This window comes from Jatropha curcas, chromosome 9 (genome assembly GCF_041381405.1).
Source record: "Jatropha curcas cultivar XTBG-Jc1 chromosome 9, XTBG_Jcur_1.0, whole genome shotgun sequence".
In the NCBI taxonomy this organism is placed as follows: Eukaryota; Viridiplantae; Streptophyta; class Magnoliopsida; order Malpighiales; family Euphorbiaceae; genus Jatropha; species Jatropha curcas.
Genome location: NC_143159.1, coordinates 12,605,847 through 12,612,257, shown reverse-complemented (window position 1 = coordinate 12,612,257; position 6,411 = coordinate 12,605,847).

Here is a 6,411-nt window from a genome sequence, read left to right as displayed (position 1 = left end):
AAAACTCACCAACTATTACATCTGGAGCTTCCTCATCTTCCCTAGTTCGCATCGCATAGACCCTGGCTGGACCTCTTGTATCGGGTCTGTCCACAGTCTCTGACTGCTGTCTCTGCCCTCCGGAGCTCTCACCTCTCCCTCTGCCTGCTATGAACTGTATAGGAACTTTTGCCCTCTTCGGACAATCCTTCTTCTGATGGTCTGATGCTCCGCATATACAACATTTACCAGTCACCAACCAACAATCTCCACCATGCCGTCTGCCACAATGCTCACAAGGTGGAAAAGTATAACCGGCTGACTCTGCACCTCTACTGGTGCCTCTACCAATTCCTCTGCCTGAACCTCGACTACCTCCAGCAGAACTAGCCACAACTGATACCGCTGGCGCATTAGTAACCCTAGCTGCGCCTTGGCTAAAGGAAGGTCTAGAACTAGCTGAACTACTAGCACCTCTGAATCTCTTGCTTTCTGACTGATATGCACTGGGTGCACTCTGAGTTTGGTCTCTCCTCTGCTGAGACCGCTGGCGTCTGGTACGCTGACTGGCCTGAATTCGCTCTATCTCCTGAGCTGCCTCTACCAAAGCTGAGAACTCTCTGAATCTGGAAGCTACCACTCCCATTTGAATCTCATCGTTCAGGCCTTCCTGAAACTTTTTACACCTTTCGGCCTCTGTAGTCACTATCCCCTTACCATACTTGCTGAGCCTGGTGAATTCTCTTTCATATTTGGCAACTGACATTCTGTTCTGCCTCAGGTATAAGAATTCTTTCCTTCTCGCATCTAGGTAAGCCTCTGTGATGAACTTTTTCTTGAATTCATCCAAGAAGAATTGCCATGTACGCTGCTCTGCTGATACCCGCTGCTGAACAGTAGTCCACCATGTATATGCCTCATCTATGAGCAATGATGTGGCACAAACCAACTTGTCCTCTGGTGTACATTGTAATTGTTCCAGAACTCTCGATGTCCCATCTAACCAATACTCAGCTATTTCTAGACTATCATCCTTGTTAGCACTGAATTCTTTCGCCCCATATTTCCGAAGCTTCTCTAGTGGGGGCTTTCTTTCTCTTTCTACTACTATTGGTGCTTGAGGTATCACCCCTGCAATCTGTCTAAAAGTATCTGCAAGTTGCTTTAACAACACCTCTTGACCTGGTGCTATTGGAGCCTCACCCTCCACTGCTCTGGCTTGACTTGGTGCTATTGGAGCCTCACCCTCCACTGCTCTGGAGGCGTGTGACTCGCTCTCACCTTCCTGAGACATCCTCCTAAAAGAATAACAACTGCTTAGTTCATCAGGGTAGTCATGGCATGTACACTATACTGACTTATGCATGCAAGCCCGGGGAAACTAAACCTAGGGCTCTGATACCAAAATTTGTAACATCCCTTCCCGGTCCACCCGTTAACCCGAATGAACCGAACCGAGACGCTACAAACTGGTTGACTTTATGTCTTGTCATGCTGATATCATAATGTATATTGAATATAATATCAGCTGATGTTGTTTACAATAATAATGTAATTTATATTTACAAGACATGATACTAGTGTCAAAATGAAATGGGCCCAACTGTGTGCCCTGTACATGCCATAAAAAGGGTAGACAAAAGATACACATCCAAATGAGTAGCTACCCTGAAGACTGAGTCTTCTACAGATGAACTGCAGCAGTTGCAAGCTGACTCTCTACGGTCCAATCTCAAAACCTGCGAGTTAAACAGGTAACTCGCTGAGCAAATAAAGCTCAGTGGATATCTCAACATATAAAAAAACAATTAAGCACATACATAGATAGAAATAAGCATGTAAATGCATATGGATAATTAAACATATAAGCACATATAGCATGATCCTTTCCTTATACCTTGATTATCTTTCGTACTGTTTATAATACTGTATGATTCATGAAATGTTATGTCAAGATATCTGTATGGCTCCATAAGGTTATAGTGAAACCGAAGTGATAAGAAAAACTGTATGAAACTGGATGAATACTGTATGCTTGGCTGCTATGGCCCATATATAATCATATCCACTCAACGGCCTGTAGCTGGAGTATCAAACTGTATGGGGTGCAGATCTGCTATCCTATGTCGTGACATAGCCTTATCTAAGTGGTTTCTACCTAACCTCAATGGAGCCTAATGTTGGTATGTCAATAATATAACACAACATCATATTCATAGTTCATAACTTCATAAATCATAATGTTTATTTGATTTCACATCATTTGTATGCTTGCATGTTGTTTTGATACATGTTCTAATTTTGTATTTTTGTTGTAAAATGATTGGAGGCATACAAGTTGAGCAAAGGAATCCAATTGCATAGAAAATAAAGTCCAAAAGTGCATGAAAACACAAGTCGGAAGCGCGCGGTGCAAAGTCGCGAGCGCGCAAAGCACCAAATGAGAGTCAGAGAGTTTCAGGTGAAAGTCGCGAGCGCGTAAAGTGCAAAATGAGAGTCAGTGAGTTTCAGGCACAAGTCGCGAGCTCGTCATCCAATTCGCGCGCGCGCGTCGCGTTTTTGAGCCTGCACAGTCTGTACTCTTTTGGTCATATCTCTCAATATACAACTCCGATTTGGATGATTCAAAAACCCATGTAAAGATAACACATAGAGGAACAAATAACTCTTCTATAACACTTCCTAATTCCATCATTAAATGGGGTCAAAATCAAGATGAAGTTACTGGTAAAATTTCAAGCAAAACCTGTTTCAGCATAAACTCACTATTTACTTCATTTATTCAATTCCTCCCCTGTTTTCTCACCATTACCAGTCCTCCCACTCAACATGAAGCAATATTGTCTCATTAGCAACACACCACACAAATTCTCATGCAAAGAAAATGGTAAATGAAAAGAGATATCAAACCTTTACTCCAAAAAGCTTGAGCTCTTCTTTAACTTCCTTTTTCTACTACCTTTGAACTCACTTCACCTATAAATAAGAATTCTTATGAATATTCTAAAAATAGCACCAAATGATTCAATTATGAACTTCAAGAAGGTTTACTTACTTGGATAGAAGAGAAGTTGAAGTTAAGGCTTAACTACCATGGAAATGGATGAAGAAAGGAAGGAGATGAAGAAGATGAAGATAAAGATGAAAATGGGAAAGTGAAATGGTTATTACGGGTAGGCCATCAAAATATCAATGAATTTTATGTGAAACTTCCTAAATGGTACCTCAATTGTCAACAGGTTACTACTTAAGACCCAAGCTTGGTCTTTTAATGCAAATAAATCCTCACCCATATGCTTTGATATTTTTCTCTCAATCAAGTAAGTCCACTTATAATCCCATTCTACCCCAACCGGGTTTGGTTTGGCCCGACTCAACTCGACTCTATGAAATGACTCGACTCAGTGCTAAGACTCGACTCGGTAGGATGTCACATCTCCTCTTTTTGAAGACGAGTTATAGTTTAGTGGCAGAATTACCACTGTGAAATAGAAATAGTTAAATGAAGAGTTTAACAATTATTTTTAATTATTATCTATAAATATATATCAATCAATTATTGTGTGATAAATAATGCATCATTCAATCAATTATTTTTCAAAAAATTAAAGTAAATAATTGAAATGATCCGAAATTTTATTTTATTTTCAAAAACAATCAAATTTAATTTAATTTAAAATGCTACATAAATATCATCTCTTCGAATCAAATCACTCTAACCGGGTCAATTTATTCCAAACTAAGTAGAAACCCAATTGACCCAAACTAAACTCTAAATCAACTTCTTAATTAAGTTGTCATTATGTCATATAGGACCAAAGAGTATTGTTGTGATCATGATGATGATGATAATAATAATAATAATAATAATAACAATAATCTATATTATATATAAATGTGGAAATCGGAGAGGGAATAATAGGATTTCTGATAGTTCCCTTCATGAAATTTAGAATATGCTAAAATAACATTAGTTATAGCGAATTAGAAAATACGTTTTATTTGTTGATTGGATATATTTATAAAGATTATTTTTTAAAATAAATACATTTAGATAATTAAACATTTCAAATTTTTAAATTTTATCTTTTTTTATATTTTATTTTTAAAATATTTGATCTAGTTTAATTATAATTTAAAATATTTTATTTCGGAGAGAATATATGCTTTTTATTAATATTTTTTATATTTGTATGATTTGATTGGATATATTTTTTAAAAAATAAATTTTCAAATAGAATATACATAGTATTTTATTTATGAGAGAGATAAAAAAGTATTATTTTTATTAATATTTATATTTTTATGATTTGATTGGGTATGTTTTAAAAAAAAAATTTAAATAGAATACACATAATTAAACATTTCAAAACTTTTAAATCACATCTTATTAGTTGATTGAATATATTTATAAAACTTATATTTTGAATAAATATATATAGATAATTAACAATTTCAAAATTTTAAGTATTATCTTTTGAAATTTATGTTTAATAAATATATATGATAAGGAGACATTTGAAATTTTTTACATTTCATTTTTTAAATATTTGATTCTATTTTAGTTATATTTTAAAATATTTTATTTTGCAGAGAAATATTTGATTCTATTTTAAAAATATATATTTTTTTATTAATGTTCATTTTTTTTTATATTTGTATGATTTGATTGGATATATTTTTTTAAATAAATTTTCAAATAGAATATATATAATATTTAGAAGGGAGATAAAAAAATAAAAAAGTATATTATTTTTATTAATATTTTTTTTTATATTTGTATGATTTGATTGGGTATATGTTTTTAAAAAAATTTCAAATAGCATGCCCGTAGTTAAACCTTTTAAAATTTTAAAATTTTTACTTTTTAAAATTCATTTTAAACAAAATGAATGTGTATGGGAGTGGTGAATAATTTAAAATATATATATTAGAACTTTTTTTTAGGTGAGTTCTGAAAAGATTTTTATTCTAAATAATATTTTTTTATTTTTTCCATTACTGGATAATTTATAACTATTATCATTTTAATTTAGTAAGAGATTTATATCTCTCTTGTAATAAATAGACGGCTTCTTGATGATTAAGCGTTTTAAATTTTCTTGATATTTTTTTCTCTTATATTTTAAATCCATTTGACTTGAAAGAAAATAGTGACTAGGAAACTAAAAAAAATCCTAATGTTGTATATTTCTGTTTTGGGTCACAAATACTGCTATTGTAGCCAAAATGATTATCATTATTAATTCAGTTTGACACCACTTCATAGTAGAATTAAGTACATAAAAAGTATCACTAAGAGTAGCTTCTATGGCAACGTATAATACAAATTAACTACTTGTATTTATTTTAATCTAAATAAAAAATTTATATAAATAAAAAATTTATATAAATAAAAAATTAAAAGAATACATAAAAATGAGTATATAACGAGCACAATCAATGTGCAATGCTAGTCATAAAAAAAAACTGGTACTATATATAAATATGGGAATAGAGGAAAAATAATGGGATTTTCAATAGTTCCTTTGATGAAATTTAGAATATTCTAAAATAACCTTAGTTATATAGCTAATTAGAAAATTACATTTTATTAGTTAATTGGATATATTTATAAAAATTATTTTTTAAGTTAATCATATGTGGTCTGATTGCTTTATCACTTATACGAGAGTGAAAGGTCTCGAGTTCGAATCCGCTCGATCACAAGTGCTTTCACTAATTTGGTTAGTCTAGAGAGAGTTATTACTTATTGTATAGTCCATAATATTATTTTGGCCCATCAGACATCCTAATGAATAAGAAAAATATGTCTTTTAAATAAATACACATAGATAATTAAGCATTCCAAAATTTTAAGTTTTATCTTTACTAAATTTATTTTTTAATAACTATATATGATAATGAGACATTTAAAATTTTTTATATATTTTATTTATTAAATTTTAATTCTATTTTGATTATAACATAAAATAGTTTATTTAGGAGATAGATAAAAAAGAAATATAATATATTTTTTTATTAATATTTTTTCTTTATGTTTGTATGATTTGATTGGATATATTTTTTAAAATATATATTTTCAAATAGAATATATAATATTTCATTTAGGAGAGAGATAAAAGAAGAAGGAAAAAAATATTAGTTTTATTTTTTTTAATTCATTAGAGGCTTTCATGGGCCGAAATAACATACACTCCCCATGACTCACCAAATTGGTGAAAACAACGGTGGTCAAGAGGACTCAAACTACCTTACACCCCTCACATAAGTGAAAAGATCAATCATACCACCATCTGATTGACAATTTTTTTTTTCTTTATTTTTGTTAGATATATTTTTGAAAAAGTAAATTTTCAAATAGAATTTACATAATTAAACTTTGGATGACAAACAGTATAGATAATATTTTTTTGATATATTTATATATCT